Source organism: Chenopodium album, chromosome 18 (assembly GCF_948465745.1).
Source record: "Chenopodium album chromosome 18, dcCheAlbu1.1, whole genome shotgun sequence".
NCBI lineage: Eukaryota > Viridiplantae > Streptophyta > Magnoliopsida > Caryophyllales > Amaranthaceae > Chenopodium > Chenopodium album.
In genome coordinates this window covers 23,571,646-23,592,977 of record NC_137851.1, presented here as the reverse complement: position 1 = coordinate 23,592,977, position 21,332 = coordinate 23,571,646, and the positions used below count along the sequence as shown (strand labels likewise).

Sequence of the window (21,332 nt, the reverse complement as noted above, 5' to 3'; positions counted from 1 at the left end):
AACTCCCTCATCAAAATCATTTCCACCACTTGTGGCAATAGAGTACACGGGTTTCTTTGGTTCAACACCTTGGGAAGGCAAAGATGAAGGACTAGCGAAATCCTTAATAGTGCTTGCTAATTGAGTAATTTGAGTCTCAAGCATCTTATTGTGGGTCATCATCTCATTGAATTTCTTATCACTAACCGCCATATAGGTGTTAATGATCTTGGTTTGATTATCAATCAACTCTTCCAAGGTTGTCTTAGGAGAAGAAGGTTGTGAATAGGAATTTTCATTTTGAGTCTTTGGAACAAAACCGGGTGGGGGACCTCTTTGAGCATTGTTTTGAAAATTTCCCCTTCCTTGGTTGTTCCAATTACTCCTATTTTGATTTGAACCATAACCTTGAGTATGGTTACCACCACCATGATTATGGTTTCCATTACCTTGGTTATGATTTACATAACCTTGGTTTTGATTACCATAATTATGATTTTGATTACCATAGTTTTGGCTTTGATTTTGGCTACTATAACCTTGGTTATGGTTACCACGAGAACCTTGATTCCCTTGGTTCCTATAACCACCATTATGATTATAGTTGTCAAAATTGCCTTGGTTTTGGTAATTCCTATTCCATTGGCCTTTTTGATTATCAAACCTTTGAACATTGTTGTTTGACACAAAATTAACATGTTCACACTCATTGTTGTCAAATTCATCAACACATTCATTAGGACAAACACTAGAGTCATGATCATACGATCCACATGCATCACAAAACAAGCAACCCAAAGGCATATTATGTGAAGAGGGAGGGGGTTGAGAGTTAGAAGGAGTACCTCTCCCCTTAAATTGGGAGGGAAGATTAGAAGCTTGAGAAGAGGTAGAAGTGCTCTCCAACTTAGCTTTGATTGCGGTGACTTCCTTTCCTAAGTTTGTCATTTGGGAGGAAAGGTTATTGATTGCATTGAGATGGTCCACCGAATACAATGAAGATTGCTTGCTTGAAGAGTCTCTCTCCCCATCTTGCCAATCCCTATAATATGTCACCACGTCCTCAATGATGTCCACAACTTCTTCTTCGGTTTTGTTCATGATAGGGCCCCCGGCCCCTCCATCAAGGCATGACTTGCCTTGGGGACTTAAACCGCCATAGAAGATTTGGATCACTTGGTATGTGGGGATTCCATGGTAAGGGCACTCCCTTTGATACTCTTTGAATCTCTCCCATGCTTCATAAAGGCTTTCACTCGGCCTTTGCTTGAACCCTTGAATCAAGGCTCTTGCCTCCGCCGTCTTCTTTTGGGGATAGAAACGGGACAAGAAAGCCTTTGTAACATCATCCCAAGTTCTCAAGGAGTTGGGCTTCACTTCCTTGTCTAGCCACTCCAAAGATCTTCCTAATAGAGAGAAAGGGAACAACTTGAGACGGATGAATTCTTGAGAGACCCCATTGACTTTGATAGTGTTGCAATATTTTTCAAATTCTTTCAAATGGTTCAATGGGCTCTCATTCTTAGCCCCACTATATTGCCTTCTCTCAATCAAGGTGATCATTGCCGGCCGGATTTCGAAGTCATTTGCCGGGGTAGTAGGTGGAGCTATTCCACTCTCAAACCTATATGCCCCGGGCACTCCGAGCTCCTTCAAGGCTATTCTAGGATTTTCACCCATTCCTTGTTCTTCTTGAATTTCTTCTTCACTTGAAGAGCTATAAGCCAAGGATCTATTATCCACTCTTCTTCTTGAAAGAGTCCTCTCAATTTCCGGATCAAAGGGAACAAGGGGACGATCACGGGTTCTATGCATGCAAAACTCACACAAAATTGTTAGTAGCACGGCTACAAGTGTAGCCTAGAGAAATAAAATCTTTTTGTATTTTATCAAAATGAAATAGACTCAAAAACAACATACACTCAAGCACCACTCCCCGGCAACGACGCCATTTTGATGGGACGGAGAACGGTAGGTCGTTGGTCTACCACCCCACCCTATCAAACAAAATTTGTAGCTTAACTAACCCCTATTTAGCGTAGTGGCAAGTCAAGGTCGAACCCAAGGGAATGGATATCAAGTGCACGAAGTCTAGATCAAGCTATTTCGGAATCAAGAAGGGGTTTGAGGTAGAACTAAGGCTAACTAGGTATGCAAACTTGTATTAAATCAATCTAAGACACTAGGGCAATGGATCCACATGCAATCATAATGGAAACAGTAATTTGGGAGGTCAAACCGACTAAGTCAAGCGATATGAAGGAAAATCATCATGTATCCAAAAGAGCATACTAAGGTGGTTCACCTAGAGGTCTAACTAGCGTCAACTACGCTAAACACTACCTAGGGAACGTCACAAAGCACCTCAATCGTGAAATTGCAAGTCTACTAATCAATGGTCCGTATCATAGCAAGCTTACAATGCAATCTAGTGTATTAATCAAAGATGGCCAAACCTCAATTAATCACACACATGCACATGAAAAATCAACCAAGTTTAATCATATCATCAACTCCATCAATTATCCCCAAATTACACTATTCCATCACTCATACATGCTTCACCATCTCCCTAGCTAGGAAACTACTCACTAGCCATAGAAATGGAGATCAAAACTACAACAATCATCAATTCCATCATCAACATACTTGAATTCAAAGATTAAACCAACAATCAATCAAAATCAATCAAAATTCAATCAAAATCCAAATCAATCATCAACAATATGAAAAACTAATGAAATCAACTAAAATCAAACTTGTATTGAAATCAAGAAGAAGATCCTTACAAAACTTTAATCCAAAGATCAAATACAATGAGGAATCCTTGAGCAATCACCAAAAATCATGAGCTTCTCTCTCTAGTTCTTGAGTTTCTCTCTCTAAAATTCTCCCCAAAAACTAACTATTAAATTCCATCTTAACTCAAACTTCTTCTTCCAAAAATAGGTAGAAATAACTATATATACAAAGGAGAGGTCGGCAATGACGCCCAAAAATAGACCCTCGTAAGTGCGGGCGCTCGAAGGAGTGTACCCAGGAATGTGCGCCCGCACAAACCTGATGTGCGGCCGCACACGACAGATGTGCGGCCGCACACTCCTTGAGTGCGCCCGCACATAGCTGCAGCTTCCTCCTTTCTTCCTTGCCCTTGCTCACGAGGTGCACGCATCCTAGATGATGATGATGGAGGACAAGGTAGGCAGCAACTTCCTTGAATTTCTTGAAGGAAATGAGCCATGAGGAAGGCATAAACAAGACTTTGAAGCATGCTCCTTGAACCTCTCATTAACTTGAAACTTCTTGCACAAGCTTAGGTATGAAAATCAATGGAAAACTATAGAAAGGAAGCCCGGGAATTCTTGGACAATCAATTACCACCTACAAGCAAAAGATAAAAAAAAAAACAAGTACAAGAGAAAAATAACAAGTAAACTAGAAAAAGACATGAAAAAGAGAAACTAACTACAAAAAGCATAAAATGAAGAAAACAAGAATAAAACTAAGGAAAACTAAAGAAAAGAGAGATAAAATGAAATAAAAATCATCCAAAAAGGAACCAAATGAGTGCCAAAAATGTCACACATCAGCATTTGACAGTCATTTGATTCAAAAAGCTTTATTTGAATGTGTTTGACTTTCAATTGATTCAAATAGCTTTGTTGAATGCACTTGACTTTCATTTGCTTCAAAAAGCTTTGTTTGAATGTGTTTGACTTTCATTTGATTCAAATCGCTTTGTTGAATGCATTTGACTTTCATTCGCTTCAAAATGCTTTGTTTGAATGTGTTTGACTTTCATTTGATTCAAATCGCTTTGTTGAATGCATTTGACTTTTATTTGCTTCAAAAAGCTTTGTTTGAAAGTGTTTGAATTTCATTTAATTTAAAAAGCTTTGTTTGAATGTGTTTGAATTTCATTTGATTTTAAAACCTTTGTTTGAATGTGTTTGAATTCATTTGTTTCAAATAGCTTTGTTGATTGCAAGTGACTTTCATTTGATTCAAAAAGCTTTGTTTGAATGTGTTAGACTTAGAATTGATTTAAATAGATTTGTTGAATGCATTTGACTTTAATTTGCTTCTAAAAGCTTAGTTTGAATGTGTTTAACTTTCATTTGATTCAAATGGCTTTCATTGGCTTCAAAATTCTTTGTTTGAATGTGTTTGACTTTCAATTGATTCAAATAGCTTAGTTGAATGCATTCGACTTTCATTTTCTTCAAAAAGGTTTGTTTGAATGTGTTTGACTTTCATTTGACTTAAAACCTTTGTTTGAATGTGTTTTAATTCATTTGATTCAAATAGCTTTGTTGAATGCATGTGACTTTCATTTGATTCAAAAAGCTTTGTTTGAATCTGTTTGACTTTCAATTGATTCAAATAGCTTTGTTGAATGCATTTGACTTTCATTTGCTTCAAAAAACTTTGTTTAAATGTGTTTGACTTTCATTTGATTCAAATTGCTTTCATTTGCTTCAAAATGCATTGTTTGAATGTGTTTGACTTTCTATTGATTTAAAAACCTTTGTTTGAATGTGTTTGAATTCATTTGATTCAAATAGCTTTGTTGAATGCATTTGACTTTAATTTGAGTCCAAAAATTTGTTTATATGTCTTTGACTTTCATTTGCTGATGCAAGTCTAAGCATGGAGAACTTCGAAGATTTGCTTATCATGCATCAAGATAGTTTGTCCTTAAACATTGATTCAAGCCAAGCATTGCATGGACATTTTCTTGGATATCAAAGCAAAGCTACAGTTTGCTTAGTAGCGTTTCTTGGAGTCTAGTATACTTTCTTTACTTAGATTTTGCTTACAAGTTTTTACCTTTCACTTGAAAGGGTTTTTCTTGTTTTAAGCACATTAGGATTTATTTTTCTGTTATTTTAAGATTGGTTAGACGTCCTTAGTTATTAGGAAAGATATTAGTTTGTTAGAGTTTGTTTAGAACTAGGTTTTCTAGTAGTTTCGTAGCAGTTTTGAAGAGGTCCAAAGAACTGCAGAAACGGACTTGAAGCTCAAGGAAAACATATGTCGTATAATATGTTTTTGGAAACGCCAGGAAGTCAGCTAACCAATGAAGGTGGTGTCATGAGAATCGGAGTTCATTTGGTCAGTCAACGAAGACAAAAACTAAAACCGCGCAAAGCTGGAGGTAGGTCGGTTTGGTTAGTTTCCTTATCTAAGTCGGTTTAGTATTCCTATTCCACTTAGGTTACTTGGAGCTAAAGGCTAGGGATTTTTCCTAGTCCTATTAGGTTTCTAATACTTAGTTTAAGTCTATAAATAATCATGTAATTCGTGAGTTTTGGGACATAAAAAAATTAATATTCAGATTTACTTCTTAAGTTGCATACTTGAGTTTTTGTTGATTGCGATCAATTGCTGTTTTGCTTGTTTTAGTTAAAACATTCGTTTAGGGTTAATTAATTAGGTGGATTCTTAGTTAATTACTCTTAGTTTTTGTTTAATTCTTGGTGGATTTCCTGTATAGAATTAAGCTTAAACATATCTCATGTGTTTGTTGGTTTTCGGATCAATAATTCACATCATCTTGGTATCAGAGCCAGGTTCGGGGAAAAATTAAACTGGGAACAATTGGCTGGGAATTTTTACGTGATTCTTTTTGCATTGAACTCTAAAAACGTCCTGCTATCACCATATAAAATTTCATAATTTTTAGTTGAGTAACGCGTTCTACACAGCCTCAAACGTTTGGTGTTTGTGCACTGATTTGCGGTTGGGAGTCCGGTTTTTGTGTTGCCTAATTTTCCTTCAAGATTCGATCTTTTAATCAAGATTTTTGCATGAACTGACTTGTTTTGTGTAGGAATCATGAGTGACGAGGAGGTTCCACAGGTTCCAAGGGGATTAACCTTAGAACAGGCTCAAAATCTTAGAAGAGATAGGCGAATTGACGAGTTGGCAGCAAGGATGGATGAGATGTTAAAAAGGCTTGATACTCTTGCTGGAGATTCTTCAAGGAAAGGGAATTCTAACCCTAATTCTGGTTCAAGTGAGGAAGAACAACCAAGGAGGAACCCAAGGAGGCCACGAAATAATTATTCTTCAAGTGATGAATCACCAAGGCCTAGGAGAAGAGACCGACCAAAGGAAGATGATAGGAACCTTAGATTAGATCTTCCCGAATTCAATGGGAGTATGAATGAACCTGAAAAATACTTTGAGTGGATTAGAAGGGCCGAGACACTCTTTGATTACAAGGAGTATGATGAAAGGAAAAGATGCAAATTGGCTGAATTAAAACTGACCGGTTATGCTAGTCTTTGGTATGATAATCTAAAGAAGAAGAGGCATAAGGAGGGGCGTGAAAAGATCTCAACTTGGGAGCAACTCAAGAAGCACATGAAAAAAAGGTTCGTACCTAGTGATTATGTTCAAGATATTTACCTTAAGATGCAAACTTTTAAACAAAATTCTATGACTGTTGAGAATTACATTGTTGAATTTGAAAAGTTATGCATGCTATGTGGTTTAGAAGAGATTGTTGAGCATAAGATTGCTAGATTTATCTCGGGGTTGATTGATAATATTGCTGAAAAAGTTGAATTGCAACAATATTGGTCCTTTGAGGATGTTTGCAAGGTAGCTTTGAAAGTTGAAAAACAGATAAAGGGGAAGAAAGGGACGTACACTAAGTCCTTTGTAAAAGATTTCACTAAACCTTTTGAGAAGAATAGCTTGGAGAAAAGTGGTTCTAGTTCGAACTACAAGGAGACTAAATCAAAATTTAAAGCTCCTAAAAAGTTTGTTGAAGATAGGAAGTGCTTCAAGTGTGGTAGTGTTGGTCACATTGCAACTAATTGTCCATCAAAAAGAGTAATGACTGCTCAAGAGTGGGAACAAGAACAAGCTAAGTGTGAGCAAGGTAGTGACTATGAAGAAAAGAACGAAGAGGAAAACTTTGAAGAAGAGGAGGGGCATATTGACGAAATTGATCCCGAGACTCATGGTCAAAGTTTGGTTCTAAGAAGGGCACTACACTCTAAAACCGTACCTATGGAAAACAATCAAAGGGAGAAAATCTTTCTTACAAGGTGCAAGGTAGAAGATAGGTTGTGTGATATGATCATAGACACCGGGAGTTGCACTAATGTGGTATCTACTACTTTGGTAGACAAATTGAAGTGGCCAACTACTGAACATCCAAGCCCTTATAAGCTTCATTGGCTTAATAATTCGAGTGATGTTAAGGTAACTAAACAAGCCTTAATCTCCTTTTCAATTGGTAAATTTCATGATAAAGTTTTGTGTGATGTTTGTCCTATGGATGCTTGTCATATACTGTTAGGCCGTCCTTGGCAATATGATAGATTTGTGAAGTTTGATGGAAGGACTAATGTGTATGTTGTGAGAAAAGGAGAAAAAGAGAGACCGGTTGCTTTAAAACCTTTGATAAGCAACAAGCCTTCTAATGTTACCTCTAATTCGAAGAGTTCTTATTTGATTATTGAGAGGGAATTAGAAAAAGAGATTTGCAGCAACAATGTGGTATATATACTTGTTTCTAATGAGATTCGAATTGATCAAAATAAGCAAGCAAAGAGGCCGTATGAATTGGAATCTGTTTTAGAAGAATTCAAGGATGTCTTTCCTAAGGAATTACCTCTGGGACTACCTCCTATTCGTGGGATAGAGCATCAAATTGACTTGATTCCGGGAGCACCATTACCTAATAAGGCAGCCTATAGAAGTAATCCGGAAGAAACAAAGGAGATGCAAAGGCAAATTGAAGAGTGTTCTAAAGGAGCCGTTGGTTCTTATTTGCTGCAAGATGGTTTTCTTTTCAAAGGAAATCGACTTTGTCTTCCTAAGTGTTCTATTAGAGAGCTAGTTGTTAGAGAAGCTCATGGGGGAGGAATTGCTGGTCACTTTGGCATTACAAAGACCTTGAGTATGTTACAAGAACACTTCTATTGGCCTAAGATGCTCACGGATGTGCAACTAGTTATTTCTAGGTGTGCAACTTGTCAAAAAGCGAAGGCTACTTTTCATCAAGGCTTGTATACTCCTTTACCTGTTCCAGATTCACCTTGGGAAGATATTTCTATGGATTTTATTGTGGGATTGCCGAGAACACAACGGGGGAAAGACTCTATTATGGTTGTTGTGGATAGGTTCTCTAAGATGGCTCATTTTGTTCCTTGTCACAAAGTGGATGATGCTATGAAAGTGGCGGAATTATACTTCAAAGAGATTGTTAGATTGCATGGAATTCCGAAAACTATTGTGAGTGATCGAGATACAAAGTTCATGAGTTTCTTTTGGAAGTCTTTATGGAAGCTTGTGGGAACTAAATTTCTCTTTAGTACATCTTACCATCCACAAACTGATAGACAAACCGAGGTTACTAATCGTACTCTTGGTGCGCTTTTGCGTGGGTTAGTGAGTAAGACACAAAAGGATTGGGACATCAAGTTAGCTCATGCGGAGTTTGCTTATAATAGATCACCTACATATGCTACCAAACATAGTCCTTTTGAGGTAGTCTATGGAATCAATCCGAAACTTCCAATTGATCTTGTTCCATTGCCTAAAGGTGAGTTAATTCACAAAGATGCCGAGTCTAAGTTGAAAAGTATGCTGAAATTACATGCTCAAGTTCGAACAAGAATAGAGAAAGTAAATGACATGTACAAAGCTAGAGCAAACAAGCATAGAAAGCAACAAGGTTACAATGTTGGAGACTTGGTATGGTTACATTTAAGAAAGGAAAGATTTCCAGGAAAACGCAAGAATAAGTTGATGCCTAGAGGTGAAGGTCCTTTCAAGATTGTTGAGAAGATCAATGACAATGCTTATAAGTTGGAACTTCCGGGAGAGTATGGAGTTAGTGCTACATTCAATGTTGGTGATTTGGCTAAGTACATCCCTGATGAAGAACTTCGAGATTTGAGGACAAATTCTTTTGAAGAAGAGGAGGATGATGCAAGTCTAAGCATGGAGAACTTCGAAGATTTGCTTATCATGCATCAAGATAGTTTGTCCTTAAACATTGATTCAAGCCAAGCATTGCATGGACATTTTCTTGGATATCAAAGCAAAGCTACAGTTTGCTTAGTAGCGTTTCTTGGAGTCTAGTATACTTTCTTTACTTAGATTTTGCTTACAAGTTTTTACCTTTCACTTGAAAGGGTTTTTCTTGTTTTAAGCACATTAGGATTTATTTTTCTGTTATTTTAAGATTGGTTAGACGTCCTTAGTTATTAGGAAAGATATTAGTTTGTTAGAGTTTGTTTAGAACTAGGTTTTCTAGTAGTTTCGTAGCAGTTTTGAAGAGGTCCAAAGAACTGCAGAAACGGACTTGAAGCTCAAGGAAAACATATGTCGTATAATATGTTTTTGGAAACGCCAGGAAGTCAGCTAACCAATGAAGGTGGTGTCATGAGAATCGGAGTTCATTTGGTCAGTCAACGAAGACAAAAACTAAAACCGCGCAAAGCTGGAGGTAGGTCGGTTTGGTTAGTTTCCTTATCTAAGTCGGTTTAGTATTCCTATTCCACTTAGGTTACTTGGAGCTAAAGGCTAGGGATTTTTCCTAGTCCTATTAGGTTTCTAATACTTAGTTTAAGTCTATAAATAATCATGTAATTCGTGAGTTTTGGGACATAAAAAAATTAATATTCAGATTTACTTCTTAAGTTGCATACTTGAGTTTTTGTTGATTGCGATCAATTGCTGTTTTGCTTGTTTTAGTTAAAACATTCGTTTAGGGTTAATTAATTAGGTGGATTCTTAGTTAATTACTCTTAGTTTTTGTTTAATTCTTGGTGGATTTCCTGTATAGAATTAAGCTTAAACATATCTCATGTGTTTGTTGGTTTTCGGATCAATAATTCACATCATTTGCTTTAAAACCTTTGTTTGAATTCATTTGATTCAAATAGCTTTGTTAAATGCATTTGACTTTCATTTGATTCAAAAAGCTTTGTTTGAATGTGTTTGACTTTCAATTGATTCAAATAGCTTTGTTAAATGCATTTGACTTTCATTTGCTTCTAAATGCTCTGTTTAAATGTGTTTGACTTTCATTTGATTCAAATAGCTTTGTTAAATCTATTTGACTTTCATTTGCTTCAAAATGCTTTGTTTGAATGTGTTTGACTTTCAATAGATTCAAATAGCTTTGTTGAATGCGTTTGACTTTCTTTTGAGTCAAAATGGTTTGTTTGAATGTGTTTGACTTTCATTTGATTCAAATAGCTTTGTTGAATGCATTTGACTTTCATTTGCTTCAAGAAGCTTTGTTTGAATGTGTTTGACTTTCATTTGATTTAAAAACCTTTGTTTGAATTCATTTGATTTAAATAGCTTTATTGAATGCATTTGACTTTCTTTTGCTTCAAATTGCTTTGTTTGAATATGTTTGATTTTCATTTGATTCAAATAGCTTTGTTGAATGCATTTGACTTTCATTTGATTCAAAAAGCTTTGTTTGATTGTGTTTGACTTTCATTTGATTCAAATAGCTTTGTTGAATGCAATTGACTTTCATTTGAGTCAAAATGCTTTGTTTGAATGTGTTTGACTTTCAATTGATTCAAAAAGCTTTGTTGAATGCATTTGACTTTCATTTGCTTCAAAAAGCTTTGTTTGAATGTGTTTGACTTTCATTTGATTCAAATAGCTTTGTTGTATGCATTTAACTTTCATTTGCTTCAAAAAGCTTTGTTTGAATGTGTTTGACTTTCAATGGATTCAAATAGCTTTGTTGAACGCTTTTGACTTTCATTTGCTTTAAAATGCTTTGTTTGAATGTGTTTGACTTTCATTTGATTCAAATCGCTTTGTTGAATGCATTTGACTTTCATTTGCTTCAAAAAGCTTTGTTTGAATGTGTTTGACTTTCATTTGATTCAAATAGCTTTGTTTGATTGTGCTAAACTTTAATTTGATTAAAAAACCTTTGTTTGAATTCATTTGATTCAAATAGATTTGTTGAACCTATTTGACTTTCATTTGATTCAAAAAGCTTTGTTTGAATGTCTTTGACTTTCAATTGATTCAAATAGCTTAGTTGAATGCATTTGACTTTCAACTGCTTCAAAAACCTTTGTTTGAATGTGTTTGACTTTCATTTGATTCAAATAGCTTTGTTGAATGCATTTGAGTTTCATTTGCTTCAAAAAGCTTTGTTTGAATGTGTTTAACTTTCAATAGATTCAAATAGCTTTGTTGAATGCATTTGACTTTCATTTTCTTTAAAATGCTTTGTTTGAATGTGTTTGACTTTCATTTGATTTAAATCGCTTTGTTGAATGCATTTGACTTTCATTTGCTTCAAAAAGCTTTGTTTGAATGTGTTTAACTTTCATTTGATTCAAATAGCTTTGTTAAATGCAATTGACTTTCACTTGACTCAAAATGCTTTGTTTGAATGTGTTTAACTTTAATTTGATTACAAAAACCTTTGTTTGAATTCATTTGATTCAAATAGCTTTGTTGAACCTATTTGACTTTCATTTGATTCAAAAAGCTTTGTTTGAATGTCTTTGACTTTCAATTGATTCAAATATCTTAGTTGAATGCATTTGACTTTCAACTGCTTCAAAAAGCTTTGTTTGAATGAGTTTGACTTTTATTTGATTTAAAAACCATAGTTTGAATGTGTTTGAATTCATTTGATTCAAATAGCTTTGTTGAATGCGTTTGACTTTCATTTAATTTAAAAAGCTTTGTTTGAATGTGTTTGACTTTCATTTGATTTAAATAGCTTTGTTGAATTCAATTGACTTTCGTTTGAGTCAAAATGCTTTGTTTGAATGTGTTTGACTTTAATTTGATGAAGAAGGCTTTGTTGAATGCATTTGACTTTCATTTGCTTCAAAAAGCTTTGTTTGAATGTGTTTAACTTTCATTTGATTCAAATAGCTTTGTTAAATGCAATTGACTTTCACTTGACTCAAAATGCTTTGTTTGAATGTGTTTAACTTTAATTTGATTACAAAAACCTTTGTTTGAATTCATTTGATTCAAATAGCTTTGTTGAACCTATTTGACTTTCATTTGATTCAAAAAGCTTTGTTTGAATGTCTTTGACTTTCAATTGACTCAAATATCTTCATTGAATGCATTTGATTTTCAACTGCTTCAAAAAGCTTTGTTTGAATGAGTTTGACTTTTATTTGATTTAAAAACCATAGTTTGAATGTGTTTGAATTCATTTGATTCAAATAGCTTTGTTGAATTCGTTTGACTTTCATTTAATTTAAAAAGCTTTGTTTGAATGTGTTTGACTTTCATTTGATTTAAATAGCTTTGTTGAATGCAATTAACTTTCGTTTGAGTCAAAATGCTTTGTTTGAATGTGTTTCACTTTCTTTTGATGAAATAGGCTTTGTTGAATGCATTTGACTTTCATTTGCTTTAAAAAGCTTTGTTTTAATGTGTTAGGCTTTCATATGATTCAAATAGCTTTGTTAAATGCAATTGACATTCATTTGCTTGAAAATGCTTTGTTTGAATGTGTTTGACTTTCATTTGATTTCAAAACCTTTGTTTGAATGTGTTTGAGTTCATTTGTTTCAAATAGCTTTGTTGAATGCATTTTACTTTCATTTGATTCAAATAGCTTTGTTGAACGCATGTGACTTTCTTTTGATTCAAAAAGCTTTGTTCGAATGTGTTTGACTTTCAATTGATTCAAATACCTTTGTTTGAATGTGTTTGAATTCATTTGACTCTTACCAGAGAATTCAATGCTCAAGCTCAGGGGAAGGAACCAATTCTTCAGGGAATTCCTGTCTACGAACTGCAGCAAGGGTCCGGGTCGGGTTCGAAAGCGAAAACTCTGCAGTTGTTCCCATCATCTCCGATGATCAAAACCTTATTGATCAAGAAAAGACCGGGTTCTCCGACGGAGCTCACTGGAGCAGTGAGACTGTTGGATGCGCTGAAAAGGAGGCAGGAAGCTCTGTCAATCTTAAGGGCGGAGGAAAGGGATCGTACCTTCCCCTTTCAAATTCCAAGAAGAATCCCTGTTTTTCACTTGCGATTAGAAACCAGAGGTCAAAACATGGCAGATCGCCTTATCGCAACCTTCATCTCTCAGGAGGCAGTGGTGGGGATGTTATTGCAGATCAGATATCACAGATTCCTTCAGGGACCGAGGGAAATTGTAGCTCAGATGACCCCGCTCTCTCTAGAGGATATATTGCCAATAGGGATGGACGAGTTTTGGAGGGATTGGGAAGTGTATTATCTACCTCTGAACCCTTAACCGAATGATCGACCTTTTGTCACTCTTCAAAGGCCTTTACCAAATTTAAAGATGAAGTTCATTCTTTGGAATGTTAGGGGGGCTTGTAGAGATGAATTTATTCCACATGCTCGACATTTGGTGAATATTCATCGTCCTGCGGTTTTTGTTTTTCTAGAGACAAAGTCTGATGATTTAAGAGCAAGACAAGTTATGTTGCAATTGGGTTTTCATGATTTTAAAGCTATAGAAGCCAATGATGAAAGGGGTGGCATATGGCTTTTTTGGAAGAATGCGGTTGATGTTGCTGACTTTAAAGAAGATTTCTCCTTCTTTCATGCCTTATTTCACTTCAAAAATCTGAATAAGGAAGCTTTGATTACTGGGATGCATGCTCCTTCCATTCGTAAAGAAAGACATGAGATGTGGAGAGACATGCAAGATGATCTTCCTCCTCCAGACACTCCCTGGCTTCTCTTTGGAGATTTGAATGAGGTTACTTCTCAATCTGAGAAGTTTGGAGGTCGGGGCTTTCGTCATGCTCAGTGTAGAGACATGACTAATTTCACTAATGTTGCTGGGCTTTTTGACATGGGATATAATGGCAATCCGTTCACCTGGAGCAATGCAAGAGAAGGGGCTACTTTAATTAGGCAACGGCTCGATCGTGCTCTAGGTAATGCTGCTTGGGTGGAGCAATTCCCGCATACAAAGGTATTTCATCTACCTTTTACGTATTCTGATCATTCACCTATTTTAATTAATTGTAGTAATCCTAAATCAAGTGGTTTTTTTCCTTTGCGATGTAAGGAGGTTTGGTTATCTCATCCTAGTTTTAAGGATTTTTTTGTTAGTAATTGGCAGGAACCGTTTGATGACTATATGATGGGTATGCAAAATTTTCAAGATAAAATAAAAGATTGGAATCACAATATTTTTGGTAATCTAAAGTATAAAAAAGATAGACGCTTGGCTAGAATTGGGGGTATCCAGAAATATTTGGCTACTAACCATTCGTTTTTCTTAATTAACTTAGAAAAAGATCTCCTTAAAGAATTAAAAGATATATATGACAAAGAGAGGATTATTTGGGCACAAAAATCAGGCATTAATTGGCCCAAGAATGGTGATTTAAATACGAAATATTTTCATATTGTTGCCAAAATTAAAAAAAGTAGAGGAAAAATTTTATGCCTAAAAGATTCTAATGGAAATTGGATTAGTGATGATTCAATTTTAAAAGCTATGGCAACTGAGTTTTTTAAAAATATTTTCCAATCAAAAATTTATAATAGGGGAGGTTCTGGTTCTTTTAACCCTATTAATAAACTTTCGATTAGTGAGAATAATTCTTTAGCTATTTTTGTTCCAAATTTGGAGGAGGTTAGAGTTTGCCTTTTTAATATGGAACCTATGAAGTGTCCTGGTCCGGATGGTGTGCAGCCTAGGTTCTTTCAAGCTAATTGGATTTCTCTAGGAAAAATCCTTCACAAGGTTTGTGCTGATTCTTTTGTTAATAGTTCTTTTAATCCTGACATTAATAAATCATATATTTCTTTGATTCCAAAAGTGGAAAAACCAGAAAATTTAACTCAGTTTAGGCCTATAGGGCTTTGTAATACTGTGTATAAATTGATTACAAAAATCATTTCCACTAAACTTCGATCCACTTTGAATAAGTTGGTTAGCCCTTTACAATCTAGCTTTATTCAAGGGAGGGGGATTGAAGATAATGTGATTATTATCAAAGAAATGTCTCATATGTTTCATAAGGCAAAAGTTGGGAAGAATATTATGGCTGTTAAACTTGACTTAACTAAGGCTTATGATAGCCTCGAATGGAATTTTATTGAAGAAACTCTAATTGGTTTTAATTTTCCAATCAATTTTGTAAAACTAATTATGTTTTGTATTTCTTCTCCTCAAATCTCGGTTTTATGGAATGGAGAAATAACTTCAGAGTTTAAGCCCACAAGAGGGATCCGTCAAGGTGATCCAATGTCATCTTATATTTTTGTTTTGTGTTTAGAGAGACTTTCTCTAATGATAGAAGACAAGGTTAATCAGAAATTATGGAAGCCAATTAAGGTAACAAAGTCAATTTCCTTGTCTCACATTTTTTATGCAGATGATGTGTTCCTTTTTGGACATGCATCTAAGTGTAATATTCAAACAATCATGCAAGTTTTACAGGATTTTGGGGATATCTCCGGATTAAGGGTTAATCAGAGTAAATCTACTGCTATTTTCCCAAGGAAAATGAATCACAATATAAGAAAGGATATCATCACTGAATTTGATTTCACTTCTACTACCTCTTTTGGTAAATATTTAGGTGTTGAAATTCATCCTAATAAATTGAAAAAGTGTGATTATTTTGGTTTGCTTGATAAAACGTTTAGTCAAATTAAAGGTTGGCAATCCAAGTTGTTAAACATGGCAGGTAGGTGTACTTTGGTAAAGTCCGTGCTTTCTTCTTTCCCTGTTTATTTAATGCAGACTAGCTTACTTCCTGTTTCTGTTTGTGAGGATATTGAGAGGAATTGTAGAAAGTTCTTGTGGAATAAAGTTGATAAAACAAAATATTCTACTAGATTAGGTTGGAATCATGTCACTAAACCTATGCAAATTGGGGGATTAGGAATAAGAAGATTGAAATTGTGGAACATTGCTTTCATGGCTAAGTTAGGATGGATCATTCTTACCAAACCTCATAAATTATGGGTAAGGATTTTTAATGATAAATATTTGAAGAAAAAGGGTCTTTTTGAATGTCATGCTAGCCCATATCACTCCCAAATTTGGAAGGATATTTTGAAAGGAAGAGAGTTGCTTGCCTCGGGTTTAAGGGTAGGTATAGGTGATGGGGTTTCTACTTCTTTATGGCATCATCATTGGGTAGGAACATCTCCCTTAAAGGATGTAGTCATTGGTCCTATTCCTTCTCATATGAATTCTTGGATGGTTTCTAGTATAATAAAAGATAAAGTTTGGTACCTTAAGGATATTGAACATATTCTTCCCTCTCACATATTACAATTGATTAAATCTACTCCTTTACCTAGGTATTCTACTATGGAAGATTTTATTACTTGGGATTTGAGTAAGGATGGTGTATTCAATGTGAGATCAGCTTATAACTATCTCTTGAAAGGAAAATGTGTTGCTTCCTATAATACAAAATCTTGGAAGAGTATTTGGAAAGTTGAAGCTCCCTTTAAATATAGGATGTTTGTATGGAATTATGCTCATTCCATTTTGCCAGTAGCTGAAATTTTATCTTCTTTCATGCCCCTAATTTCTCCTATTTGTTCTAGATGCAATATTTATTCCGAATCACATATTCATATCTTTAGAGATTGTTTTTGTTCTTCGATTTTATGGAATGACATTTTTGCCAAGGTTTATATTCCAAATAAGTTTGATTTCAATATTTTTAAAAATTCTTCCTGGAATATTTGGATAGATTATAATTTTGGTTTGGATAAAAAATGGAAGTTAATCTTTGTGACAGCATTATGGCATCTTTGGTTGCATAGAAATTCCACTGTCTTTGAGGATAAAATTATAGGTCCAATTTCTCTCTTTACCAAATTCTTCTTCGATTTTAAACTTTCTAATGGTATTTTGCAGGACTCTATTAATAGGAAAGGCAAGGGTAAAGTGTCTTCAAGTTCAGGATGGGAAGCTCCAAGGGAAGGATATTTCAAGATCAACACTAACGGAGCATGGATGAACTCAGCTGTTTCTTCAGGAGGAGGGGTGATTAGAAGGTCTGATGGGTCTTGGTACGTGGGATTCTCTTGCAAGTATGACTCTGTCTCTCCTTTCCTTGCTGAACTGTATGCGTTGAACGATGGATTATCCATTGCTGAGGATTTAAGGATCAAGAAGGTCATAGTGGAAACAGATGCCAAGGCTCTTCGTGATATGCTTTTAACTACTGGTCCTAATCCACACCATGAGCTTGCAGCTGCCATATGTGATGTTGCTGCTGTTTTAAGATCTTTTGAGGTGGCTGTTGTCACTCATGTGCCTCGTGAAAAGAATGAATTAGCTCATCGCCTTGCAGTGCTTGGAAGGGAGATGGCTGTTGGGTATAAGACTCATTATCTAGTTCCTGATTGTGTTTCTGATCTTTATGAAGTGGAGAAAGCACGAGTTGCTTCATCATCAATTCAGCAGAACTAATGCTCAAGGGGTCTTCTCTATGGATGTCTTTGGATTTTGGGGATCTAAGTAGGAATGTTGATAGCTTTTGTGACTTTTGGAATTGTAATTAATGTACATAATCATCTCCATGGGAGAGTAGCTTCGAATGTTTGCTCTGCTCATGTTGACAGCAGCTTTTGTGGTAACATCAATTATCAATGTAAACACTATGTGATGTACCTTGTAAATATTAAGGCTTTAGCCTTTTAATCTAATATATCTCCTTATTATGTTAAAAAAGAATTCATTTGACTCAAATAGCTTTGTTGAATGCATTTGGCTTTCATTTGCATCAAAAGGATTTGTTTGAATGTGTTTGACTTTCAATTGATTCAAATAGCTTTTTTGAACGCATTTGACTTTCATTTGCTTCAAAAATCTTTGTTTCAATGTGTTAAACTTTCATTTGATTCAAATAGCTTTGTTGAATGCATTTGGCTTTCATTTGCATCAAAAAGGATTTGTTTGAATGTGTTTGACTTTCATTTGATTCAAATAGCTTTGTTTTATGCATTTGACTTTCATTTGCATCAAAAGGCTTTGTTTGAATGTGTTTGACTTTCATTTGATTCAAATAGCTTTGTTAAATGCAATTGACTCTCGTTTGAGTCAAATTGCTTTGTTTAAATGTGTTTGACTTTCATTTGATTTAAAAACCTTTGTTTGAATGTGTTTGAATAAATTCGATTTAAATAGCTTTGTTGAATACATTTGACCTTTATTTTATTCAAAAAGCTTTGTTTGAATATGTTTGACTTTCATTTGATTCAAATAGCTTTGTTAAATGCAATTAACTTTTATTTGAGTCAAAATGCTTTGTTTGAATGTGTTTGACTTTCATTTGATTCAAATACCTTTGTTGAATGCATTTGACTTTTATTTGCTTCAAAAAGCTTTATTTGAATGTGTTTGACTTTCAACTGATTCAAATAGCTTTGTTAAATGCATTTGACTTTCATTTGATTCAAAAATCTTTGTTTCAATATGTTTGACTTTCTATTGATTTAAAAACCTTTGTTTGAATGTGTTTGAATTCATTTGAATCAAATAGCTTTATTGAATGCATTTGACTTTCATTTGAGTCAAAATGCTTTGTTTGAATGTGTTTGACTTTCATTTGAGTCAAAAAGCTTTGTTTGAATGTGTTTGAGTTTCATTTGATTTAAAAACCTTTGTTTGAATTCATTTGATTCAAACAGCTTTGTTGAATGCATTTGACTTTCATTTGATTCAAAAAGCTTTGTTTGAATGTGTTTGACTTTCAATTGATTCAAATAGCTTTGTTTGAATGTGTTTGACTTTCTATTGATTCAAATAGCTTTGTTTGAATGTGTTTGACTTTCAATTGATTCAAAAAGCTTTGTTTGAATGTGTTTGACTTTCTATTGATTCAAATAGCTTTGTTGAATGCATTTGACTTTCATCTGATTCAAAAAGCTTTTTTTGAATGTGTTTGACTTTCTATTGAATTAAAAACCTTTGTTTGAATGTGTTTAAATTCATTTGATTAAAATAGCTTTGTTGTATACATTTGACTTTCATTTGATTTAAAAACCTTTGTTTGAATGTGTTTAAATTCATTTGATTCAAATAGCTTTGTTGAATGGATTTGACTTTTATTTGATTCAAAAAGCTTTGTTTGAATGTGTTTGACTTTCATTTTATTCAAATAGCTTTGTTGAATGCAATTGACTTTCATTTCAGTCAAAATGCTTTGTTTGAATGTGTTTGACTTTCATTTGATTCAAATAGCTTTGTTAAATGCATTTGACTTTTATTTGATTCAAAAAGCTTTGTTTGAATGTGTTGGACTTTCAATTGATTCAAATAGCTTTGTTGAATGCATTTGACTTTCATTTCCATCAAAAAGCGTTGCTTGAAAGTGTTTGACTTTCATTTGATTCAAATAGCTATGTTGAATGCATTTGACTTTCATTTGCATCAAAAAGCTTTGTTTGAATGTGGTTGACTTTCATTTGATTCATATAGCTATGTTGAATGCATTTGACTTTCATTTGATTCTAAAAGCTTTGTTTGAATTTGTTTGGCTTTAAATTGATTCAAATAGCTTTGTTTAATGCATTTGACTTTCATTTGCTTCAAAAAGCTTTGTTTAATGTGTTTGACTTTCATTTGATTCAAAAAGCTTGGTTTGAATGTGTTAAACTTTCATTTGATTCAAATAGCTTTATGGAATGCTTTGGAATTTCATTTCCTTCAAAAATCTGTTGTTGATAGTGTTTGACTTTCATTTGATTCAAATAGCTTTGTTGAATGCATTTGGCTTTCATTTGCATAAAAAAGGATTTGTTTGAATGTGTTTGACTTTCATTTGATTCAAATAGCTTTGTTGAATGCATTAGACTTTCATTTGCATTAAATAGCTTTGTTTGAATGTGTTTGACTTTCATTTGATTTACAAAGCTTTGTTTGAATGTGTTGGATTTTCTATTGATTTAAAAACCTTTGTTTGAATGTGTTTGAATTCATTTGACTCAAATAGCTTTGTTGAATGTATTTGACTTTCATTTGAGGTAAAAAGCTTTGTTTCAATGTGTTTGACTTTCATTTGATTTAAAAACCTTTGTTTAAATTCATTTGATTCAAATAGCTTTGTTGAATGCATTTGACTTTCATATGATTTGAAAAGCTTTGTTTGAATGTGTTTAACTTTCAATTGATTCAAATAGCTTTGTTGAACGCATTTGACTTTCATTTGCTTCAAAAAGCTTTGTTTCATTGTGTTAAACTTTCATTTGATTCAAATAGCTTTGTTGAATGCATTTGGCTTTCATTTGCATCAAAAGGATTTGTTTGAATGTGTTTGACTTTCATTTGATTCAAAAAGCTTTGTTTTATGCATTTGACTTTCATTTGCATCAAAAAGCTTTGTTTGAATGTGTTTGACTTTCATTTGATTCAAATAGCTTTGTTGAATGCAATTGACTCTCGTTTGAGTCAAATTGCTTTGTTTAAATGTGTTTGACTTTCATTTTATTTAAAAACCTTTGTTTGAATGTGTTTGAATATATTCGATTTAAATAGCTTTGTTGAATACATTTGACTTTTATTTTATTCAAAAAGCTTTGTTTGAATGTGTTTGACTTTCATTTGATTCAAATAGCTTTGTTAAATGCAATTCATTTCATTTGAGTCAAAATGCTTTGTTTGAATGTGTTTGACTTTCATTTGATTCAAATACCTTTGTTGAATGCATTTGACTTTCATTTGCTACAAAAAGCTTTATTTGAATGTGTTTGACTTTCAACTGATTCAAATAGCTTTGTTGAATGCATTTGACTTTCATTTGATTCAAAAATCTTTGTTTCAATGTTTTTGACTTTCTATTGATTTAAAAACCTTTGTTTGAATGTGTTTGAATTCATTTGAGTCAAATAGCTTCCTTGAATGCATTTGACTTTCATTTGAGTCAAAATGCTTTGTTTGAATGTGTTTGACTTTCATTTAAGTCAAAAAGCTTTGTTTGAATGTATTTGAGTTTCATTTGATTTAAAAACCTTTGTTTGAATTCATTTGATTCAAACAGCTTTGTTGAATGCATTTGACTTTCATTTGATTCAAAAAGCTTTGTTTGAATGTGTTTTACTTTCAATTGATTCAAATAGCTTTGTTTGAATGTGTTTGACTTTCTATTTATTCAAATAGCTTTGTTTGAATGTGTTTGACTTTCAATTGATTCAAAAAGCTTTGTTTGAATGTGTTTGACTTTCTATTTATTCAAATAGCTTTGTTGAATGCATTTGACTTTCATTTGATTCAAAAAGCTTTTTTTGAATGTGTTTGACTTTCTATTGAATTAAAAACCTTTGTTTGAATGTGTTTAAATTCATTTGATTCAAATAGCTTTGTTGTATACATTTGACTTTCATTAAATTTAAAAACCTTTGTTTGAAAGTGT

The 21,332-nt window shown here is 33.8% G+C and overlaps 1 non-coding gene across 1 annotated transcript; it reads left to right on the top strand.

The window, feature by feature from the left end:
* Nucleotides 1–1,168: 1,168 nt before the first annotated feature.
* On the top strand, nt 1,169–1,274 carry LOC145593299 (small nucleolar RNA R71). The gene has a single exon (XR_014102653.1). It is a non-coding gene; the product is annotated as a small nucleolar RNA R71 (small nucleolar RNA).
* Nucleotides 1,275–21,332: the final 20,058 nt, after the last annotated feature.